General features: G+C 40.0%; 1 pseudogene; it reads right to left on the bottom strand.

Annotated features, from left to right (window-relative positions):
* Positions 1-233: 233 nt before the first annotated feature.
* LOC109564376 (peptidyl-prolyl cis-trans isomerase A-like) lies at positions 234-1,346 on the bottom strand (annotated as a pseudogene).
* Between the last annotated feature and the right edge of the window lie 8,910 nt (positions 1,347-10,256).

Raw genomic sequence — 10,256 nt, 5'->3', positions numbered from 1 at the left:
TCAGGTATCCCTCTTCCCCTTGAGCTCTTCAAATGAAACTCATTTTGCTTTTCCCCTCCCCAACTTTTTTATCTTTAGCAAGGTACCGCCTTTTGTAAATAGTCCAGGCTCAAAACTTTATCTTCATTTTTCTGATTTAGTTTTTATTTCATAATCCTAAACTTAATTCTGCAATCCAACTAGACTAGGAGGGAAATAAGGAAACTATAGAACCCAAAAAGCTGCAGCACATGAATAGATGTTGAGTATTTTCAAATAGCACAGAGATTATAGGATGGAGTGAAGAGATGAAGTTGGTGGGGTACACTCCTGAGCTACAGAAGGAATGGTACAGAAGCTAAAACACGAGTCATTTATCGGAGTTGTTCATTCGTGCATGCATGTTAAGTCACTTCAGTCGTGTGTGACTCTTTGTGACCCCATGGACTGTAGCCCACCAGGCTCCTCTGTTCATAGGATTTCCCAGGCAAGAATACTGGAGTGGGTTGCCGTGCCCTCTTCCAGGGGATATTCCCAACACAGAGATCAAACCTGCGTCTCTTATGTCTCTGCACTGGCTGGTGAGTTCTTTACCACTAGTGCCACCTGGGAAGGCCGAGTTGTCCACAGTCAGCATTAAAGAGCTTCTTGGTGGTTCTGCCATTCCTGGACCATAGCACTCCATGGCTTCCACGATATTCATGTCCTCTTCTGCCTTGCCAAAGACCACAGCTTTGCCATCCAACCATTCAGTCTTGACAGTGCAAACTGGGAACAGTTTGTGTCGGATCCAGCATTTGCCATGGACAAGATGCTAGGACCCATGTGCTTCGGGATGAGACTCTCATCATCATATCTCTCCCCACAGATGGATTTGCCATTAGTGCCATTATAGTGTGTGAAGTCACCACCTGGCACATAAAGCCCACAATCATTCACAATCTTTTCACAATCTGTGAAAGCAGGAACCTTTTTAATGAAGTCCTTTCTCCCCAGCGCTCAGAGTATGAAAGTTTTCTGCTGTCTTTGCAACTTTGTCTACAAACAGCTTGAAAAAGACATGGTCCAAGGGCTTACCATGCACAGCGTTATCAAAGAAAACAGCGGAGTTGACTGGCTGGGAGGTGATAGTGTCTGCAAAGCCAAACTTTCTTCATTCTTTAGTGCAAATTGCTTGTCCTCCTGGAAAGGAACCTCTTTTGCATTTTAACCTTTATCTTCACAAGTAAGGACTTCAACTCAAACAACTCTACCATATTTCCTTAAGATGACTGAGTCTTATTGCCCTCTTTGAATTTAACCTTTCCTGTCTGCCCCGACTATCTTGCCTGACTTTCATTGTGATCGTCTTCAAATATTGCTTTCATCTTGAGACTCCTCTGAGAATTACCCTACAGAGTGTCTAGGCCCTATCCAACCCTGGGTTTGAGCAGGCTTGTGGACAAGGATGATAGCATGTGAAAATACTTAGCATCATCCCTGGCATATAGCAGGCACTGTTGACTTCTTTTTCTTTTTATCAAGCTAGTTTCTTTACTGTCCCAAAGACTACCAGTGGTAGTCCGAGGCCTACCTTGGAGATATTGCAGATTTGGTTCCAGACCATCACAATAAAGTAAATCACATGAGTTTTTTGGTTTCTCAGTGCCTATGAGTTATATTTACACTATCCTGTAGTCTATGAAGTGTGCAAAGCATTGTATCTTAAAAATACATACCTTAATTTAAAAATATTTTATTACTAAAAAATGCCACCCATCGGGCTTCCCTTGTGGCTCAGTGATAAATAATCCTCGTTCCAATGCAGGAAACACAGGTTTGATCTCTGATCTGGGATGATCCCACATGCAGCAGAGCAACTAAGCCCGTGTGCCACAATTATTGAACCTGTGCTCTAGAGCCTGGGAACCATACTACCAAGCCCATGCACAACTATTGAAGTCCAGGCATTGTGGAGCCCATACTCCCCAATGAGAGAAGCCAACACAATGAGGAGCCCAAGCACCATAACGCAGAGTCGCCCTCCACTTGCCGCAACTAGAGAAAAGCCTGCACAGCAACAAAGGGCCAGTACAGCCAAAAATAAACTTAAAAATATATTTTTAAATGCTACCCATCATTTATGCCTTCAGCGAGTTGTATTAACATCAAAGATCACAAATAAAATGTGATCACCATAACAAATGTAATGAAAGTTTGAAGTATTGCAAGGATACCAAAATGGGACACCGAGACATGAAATGAGCAAATGCTGTGGCAAAAATGGCACCAGTGCACTTGTTTGATGCCACAAGCCTTCAATTTATAAAAAACACAATATATGTAAATTGCAATAAAGCTCAATAAAATGAAATATATCTGTATTCTCCCTCCAAGAAGTGTATTCACTTCAACCTTCTGCTTCTCCAAATCTAGCAAATGTGAACAAATTCAAATTCTATGTTCAAACTTTAAAACTACCTTGAAGGTCACAGAAGTAGGAGCAAATGGAAAACCACACCTTATTTTTGGCTAAGAAATTCAACATCATAAAAATAATGTTATTTAACATATCCAAAAATACTAATAAGGTTCTAGGAGGAACAAAAGAAATGGGAGGAGGGGAGCCAGCAAGGCTGATTCGAAAGCTCGTATGGAAAAAATAAACAAGAACGGCCAGAAAACTGGCAAAGAAGAGTGATAAAGGGAGATGAGCATCTGGTAGATATTAGACGATAAAGCCTCAGTAAGGGCACTAATCCATCCTCAGGACCTAAACACTTCCCAAACATATCAGCTCCAAATACAAATACATTGAGGATTAGGTTTCAACATAAGAATTTTGGGAGGACAAAAACTTCAGTCTGTAGCACCAAATGTTTGGGATAGGGAACTACAGAAGAAAAAAAAAAAAAAAAAAAGCAGTGATAGTATAATATAAGCGATATATCATTAAGAAGTAAGGTGTAGAAAGTGTATATACTGTGCTGCTGCTGCTGCTAAGTCGCTTCAGTCGTGTCCGACTCTGTGTGACCCCATAGACGGCAGCCCACCAGGCTCCCCCGTCCCTGGGATTCTCCAGGCAAGAACACTGGAGTGGGTTGCCATTTCCTTCTCCAATGCATGAAAGTGAAAAGGGAAAGTGAAGTCGCTCAGTCGTGTCCGACTCTTAGCGACCCCATGGACTGCAGCCTACCAGGCTCTTCTGTCCATGGGATTTTCCAGGCAAGAGTACTGGAGTGGGGTGCCATCACCTTCTCCAATATACTGTGCTACCTTTTAATAAAAAGAGAAGCTATATAGATAAATATACATACCCACGAGGACAGTAATGCAAGCAGGACTTTTCAGTGTATACCTTTTGATATTGTTTTGTTTTTCAAACCATATGAGTAAAGTGTATTACTTTTTTAAAATTTTTTTTATTACCTTTTTTTAAAGAAGATAATGCCTTCCTAACTATAAACAGAAATTTAAGAGTTGGGAAGAGGACTCGTCTGGTAGTTCAGCAGTTGAGAATCTGACATCCACGGCAGGAGACACAGGAAAGGGCCTGCTCTAGGGCCTGGGAGCCTCAACTACTGAGCCCACATGCTACAACTACTGAAGCCTGCACACCCAGAGCCCATGCTCCGCAGCAAGAGAAGTCACCACAATGGCTGGGGAACCAAGATTCCACGTGCCACAGGGCAACTAAACCCCTGCACCACAACTACTGAGTCCACACTCCGAAGCCCATGCTCTGCAATGAGAAAGTCCACTGCAATGAGAAGCCCATGCACGGCAACAAAGAATAGCCCCAGTTTGCTGCAACTAGAGGAAGTCCGGGCACAGCAAAGAAAATCCAGTGCAACCAAAAATTAATTAATTAATTAAACTACTTAAAAACTACTATGTATAAAATATCAAGGATATATTAAATACCACAAGGAATTATATTCAATATCTTATAATAATTTTAAATGGAGTATAATCTGTAAAAATACTAAATCACAGGTTTCCCTGGTGGCTCAGTGGTAAAGAATCCTCCTGCCAGTGCAGGGAACATGGGTTCAATCCCTGGTCTGGGCAGAGACCATATGCTGCGGAGTAACTAAGGCCATGTGCCTCCACTATTGAGCCTGTGCGCTATGGCTCGGGAGCTGAAACTCCTGAGCCCATGTGCCACAACTACTGAAGCCTACACACCTAGAGCCTGTACTCTGCAACAGGAGAAACCACCGCAATGAGAAGCTTGTGCATCACAACTAGAGGGGAGCCCCTACTCACTGCAACTAGAGAAAAGCCCATGCAGCAACGAAGACAAAACACGGCCTAAATAAATAAAAAATTTTAAAAATGACTGGGTCACTATGCTGATATATCTGAAACTAATACAATAACATAAATCAACTATACTTCAACAGAAACAAAAGTGTTTAAGACCATGCTTTCTATGCAGGGGCCACAGGTTCGATCCCTGGTTGGGAATTAAGATCACCACATGCCACAGCCAAATGGCACAACCAAATTCAAAAAAAAACAAAACAATTTTTTAAGAGAAAGACAGATACTGTGTAATCTTTTTATATGTGGAGTCTTAAAAACTCACAGAGAACAGATTAGTGGTTGTCAGAGGCAAGGAGTGAAGGATGGGCAAAATGGATGAAGGAAGTCAAACAAACTTTCAGTTAGTTATAACATAAATAGGTAAGGGGAATGTAATGTACAGAATGGCAAATATAGTTAATATTATATTGCATATTGAAAGTTGTTAAGAGAGTAAATCTTAAAAATTCTTATTGCAAGGAAAAAATATTCTTTATGTATGGTGATGGGTGTTAACTAGATTTATTTTAGTGACCATTCTGCAGTAAATACAAATATAAAATCATTATGTTGTCCATCTGAAACTAATATTTAATGTCAATTATACCACAATTCAGAAAAAGATAAAACTTGGCAAGTTTGTTTTTGTCCCTCAAAGATTTCCTCCATATAAAAATCTGATAAAAAGCCTGATTCTTGGTCCTGGCAGGTTATGCTACCCTAGACTCAAGGATTTCTCCAGTGGTTTCTCTAGAAACCTTCTGAGTATATCACATGATGAAGTAGGAGAAAGCTTACGCTTGAGATGCTTGAGACTCCCGTATATTGTTGTTGTTCGGTTGCTGAGTCATGTGTGACTCTTTGTGATCCCATGGACTACATCATGAAGGCCTTCCTTTGTGGCTCAGCTGGTAAAGAATCCACCTGCAATGTGGAAGACCTGGGTTCAATCCCTGGATTGGGAAGATTCCCTGGAGAAGGGAAAGGCTACCGACTCCAGTATTCTGGCCTAGAGAATGCCATGGACTGTATAGTTCATGGGGTCACAGAGTCAAACACGACTGAGAGACTTTCACTTCACTAAAGCATGTACAGTCTTCACCTTCTTCCACTATCTCCTGGAATTCACTCAAGTTCATGTCCATTGAGTCAGTGATGCTAACTAACCATCAGTCCCTTATACTACTGTCTTTCAAATCCTAGTTTTGTCAACAACCAGTTCAATGATGTTGAATATTTCAAATCACTAAAGCATTCTGGTGGCTCAGAATCTGCCTGCAATGCAGGAGACCCAGGTTCAATCCCTGGGTAAGGAAGATCCCCTGGAGAAGGGAATGGCTACCCACTCCAGTACCCTTGTCTGGAGAATTCCATGGACAGAGGAGCCTCGGGTTACCATCCATTGGGTCGCAAAGAGTCAGACATGACTGACTAACACTTTCTAACAAACCACTCTGAGCCTTGTTCTCCTTATTTTTAAATTTAGAAATAATAATGCTCATCTAATAATGTTATAGTGATTTAGAGATAAGGCATGTGAAAATCCCTGGCATATGGTAACTGACTCAAACCCATCCCTCTTCTTATCCACAAAGTGATTTACAAAGTAATGAAGAAACAAGTGAACAGCTCCCCCAAGCAGTAATATTTGCCTTATTTATAGAAACCTGTAGTACCAGTTTCTAAACACAGGGGAAAACCAGGTCTCTTAGAAGTTTGCCTTGGCTTGTCTATAGCACTTCAATTTTGGAACATTGTGCTCTTGAGGTGTGTCACACTATGTCCTGATTTTAAACGTTAAATCTGGCTTTGTCAAGGACAGTTGGTTTGTAAGGATCTCTCAAGTTTCCATGAGGTCCTCAGGTATGACAAGGCAGAGTCTCTGCCCCTTACATGATAACCATCTATAGAGAATATAAGATATTTAAATAAATAGCAGTTACACAAGGCAGAAAGTAATGTATGCCTTAAGGACAAAAGAGATGTACAGAGAAAATGCTATGGAGATTTAATAAGGAAAAATTACTTCCAACTGGAGACAATAAAAAATGGGTTTACTCAATCTTTCATTAGACATTTATCATAGATGTGTCTCTGCAAGGTATTAGGCTAGACACAGAATACAAAATTTAAATTATATCACACTTGTTCTGGGGGAACTAAGAACTAAGGGGGAAAGCCATAGAAAAAAACAATTGCAGTACTAGGGGGTAGGGACTGCTTTATAAGAGGTATGTTCAATGTGCTTTGGAAGTAGAGATCAAGAGTGATTAAATCAGTGTACAGAGACTGAGCAAAAAATGATGTTTGAGCTGGTTCTTGAAGGATAAGGAGGAGTTTACCAGATAGAGAAGATTGGAAAGGATATTTATTAAGACGTTGTCTTTTTATTTTGAAAAATGGGAAGACACTAAACATTCAGAAGTAGGGTAAATCCAGAATTGATCAACAAAGATCAGAAAATCAGAAGAAAGTATGAAGTGAAATAGTTCTTACTATGATATGTGAGTAGAAATTAATGAATCTGATCCAGTTTATGGTGGGATTAAAGACAGTGAGGGACACTATTAAAGATATTCAAACTGGGACAGGATAAGGTTAGAACTTTGAATTAAGGATATTAAGTTTATAGTTTTATACGGAATAAGTTGGTTAAGGGTACACTAAGAGCAAGGAGGGCAAGTAGGAGACTATTAAAATAGCTAGGTAAGAAGTAACGAAATCAGACTTCCCTGGTAGGCCAGCATGGGTTCACCTAGGCCAATGCAGGGGACATGGGTTCAACCAAGTCCACGTGCCACAACTACTGAGCCCGTGTGCTGCAACCACTGAAGCCCGTACACCTAGAGCCTGTACTGCACAAGAGAAGCCATCGCAATGAGAGCCCCACACACCGCAACAAAGAGTAGCCCCCATTAGTCTCAACTAGAGAAAGCCTGTGTGCAGCAACAAAGACCCAACGCAGCCAAAATAAATAAATAAAATACTAAAAAGTACCAACATCATGTAGAAAGTGGCAGGAGGAACAGAAGGGAGAGGCCAAATGACAGAAGAATTGCAGACATGGGGTGCGGTTATTGGCAACCTGAGTGCTTGAGAGGATGCAGTACCATTAACAGAAATAAGAAATGTAAGGCTTGGGGGAAGTCAAAAACGGACACACTAGTTTTGTGAATCTACAGGAGATCAGTTTCCGTAGAGCAATAGAAACAATAGGTAAGATGGGACACGTGGTTAAGGAGTAATTGGAAGTGAGAAAGAAGAGGCAGCAAACACAGCTACTTCTTGTGAACTTTGGCAGTGAAGGAAAAGAGTGTATGAGGAAAGATATTGAGGGTTTTCATCATATGATGAACTGGAGAGATTGAGCTTACTTGTAGATGGAAAGGGAAAATGAAAAGCCGACCAAAACTTGAAGACAAAAGAGAATGGGGTAAATGATAGAGCAAGGTTATGGTTTCAAAGGTATTAGTGGAGAAAAAGATAGGACCTATTTGTGTGACAATAATTTCTAAGCATAAGAGATAAAGAATTTCAGTTTCTACTTCAGATGATCTCAGATGATTTGCAGATAATTTTTTTTCCTGTATGGAAAATCTCACCCTGCTTTTTTTTCCCAGTCCCTTGGCAATTAAAGCAATTTCCGATTGGCTTGCAACATAGCCTACTTAGTAAGACACTGTTGAAGTAGAATGGGAGTTCTGTCATTGTTTTCCCTAGTATTCCTGCTGTAGAGAACTGCTTGTTCAACCACCTCAGATTTGATATCACAATACTCTATGACTGGCTCTTCAAAAAAAGCTGTTCAATCTGGATAGATGTTGATTTTCACAACTTTCCCAATTCAGACATTTTAAAAGCCAGGAGTAAAAGAATAAAGCTTCTAGAAGAAAACATAAAAGAATAGCTTCATGACCTTAGAATAGGCAATGACTTCTTAAACAGGACAAAAACACACTAATCATAAAGAAAGGGAAGATAAACTGGATACTGTTAAACAATCGTTGAGTTTTGTTTATCAAAAGACATCAATAAGACAAGAAAAAGACCAAAACACAGAGTGAAAGATGTCCTCAATATGTAAATAGACACATACTCAGAATACATAAGGAGAAGGCAATGGCACCCCACTCCAGTACTCTTGCCTAGAAAATCCCATGGACGGAGGAGCCTGGGAGGCTGCAGTCCATGGGGTCGCTAAGAGTCGGACACGACTGAGCGACTTCACTTTCATGCGTTGGAGAAGGAAATGGCAACCCACTCCAGTGTTCTTGCCTGGAGAATCCCAGGGACAAGGGAGCCTGGTGGGCTGCCATCTATGGGGTTGCTAAGAGTCAGACACGACTGAAGCAACTTAGCAGCAGCAGCAGCAGCAGCAGAATACATAAAGAATGTCTATAAATCAGTAAGAAACAACTAAAATGAAAACAGGAAATATTCAAGTGTTGGATAAGGATTTGGAGCAACTAGAATACTCATACATAGCTGGTGAGAGTATAAATTGGTACAACCACCTTGAAAAACAGTTTACTTGTATCTCATAAGCAAATCCAGCACTAAGCATCTATAGAGCAGAAACAACTGGGTTCTATGCATATGCCTTACAGTAGAATGAATGAATAAATGTAGCACACTTATATAGTGTAATACTACTCAACAATGGGAATGAAAGAACCGCAACTACACACAACAGTACATATGAATTATACTACACACATCATAGTGGGCTAAGAAGTCAGAGTTCATACTGTATGATTAGAATTCAGAAACAGGCAAAGATAATCTAATCAGTTAGAAAAGAAGATAGTGGTTGTCCCTGGTGTGTGTGATGGGGGAGCAATGTAGCAACCAGAAAGGGGAGCAAGAGAAATTTCTGGAGTGGGGATAACATTTTCTTTCTTGATCTGACAATAGTTACACAGGTGATTTCAACTTGTGAAATTCACTGAGATGTACATTTATGATTCATGCACTCTTCTGTGTATATGCTATACTTCAGAATTTATTTTTTAAGACAGAGATCTCAAGTCTGTCAACCTTGTCCTCATGATAGGCTCAAATCAAGACATGATCAGGATTGTAATTTATTATTTTCTTTCCTTTTTCATCCATTTATTAAAATTATTCACATTTCTCATTAGTTTCTGCCTTGCAAATCTCTAACTGGCAAGTTCTCCACATCTTGAAACCCTTTAATGATTTCCACACAGGAGAATATTATGCCAAGTTCTGTGCTTTGTGGTCTGTGCTTTTGTGTTATAGAGAACAGAGTATCTCCCTTAATCCACAAATCTAATGAAATTGCTCAAATAACCAAATGGGTAATGACAAACAGTTTGAAATTCACAAGCATAAAATCCCTACAGCTATGGAATCCTTGGTTTGGTCAGTTCTCTTGACGCCTTTGTTGCCACATTCTAGTCTTCCAGTCTCCTTGAGAACATTTTGGGTGATAACACCAAGTTCAAGGAACAGTAATGATAGTGGAGGCATGTTGAGGTCAGGGGTTCCTTGTTCATTAGTTATTCAGCATTCTGAAGAGACCACGGACTATGCAAAAATACTTTCAATATGGACATCTAGGTACTAGAGGAAAAAAAACAAAACATGTTACCACAGTAGTAGAAAATAAAAACAAGCTTAATGTCATGGATTCCTAGGATTCAAAAAATACTACATTCCTGGTTCAGAGGGCATGCGCATTTTGATTGGTATTGCATTTCACCAAAAATGTGATTTGGAATAAATGACATTTTTAATAATGTTCCATTTCTAACCCAAGAACATGATATATCTTTTCATTTATTTTCTTGTTCTTTGATGTAACGTTTTAAAGATTTCTCATTTAGTCCCTGCCCATTTCTTACAATGTTAATTTCTAAATAAACACGAGCAATGACTTTGAAACTCCTGGGGACTCAGTTCTCCCAAGAGAGCCCAAGTGGGCAGAAAGTGAACCCATTTTCCTCTTTAAATTACATCTCTCCTAG

This window comes from Bos indicus, chromosome 10, assembly GCF_029378745.1.
Source record: "Bos indicus isolate NIAB-ARS_2022 breed Sahiwal x Tharparkar chromosome 10, NIAB-ARS_B.indTharparkar_mat_pri_1.0, whole genome shotgun sequence".
In the NCBI taxonomy this organism is placed as follows: Eukaryota; Metazoa; Chordata; class Mammalia; order Artiodactyla; family Bovidae; genus Bos; species Bos indicus.
The sequence above is the reverse complement of the archived record's forward strand: the minus strand, read 5'-3'. Positions and strand labels throughout refer to the sequence as shown.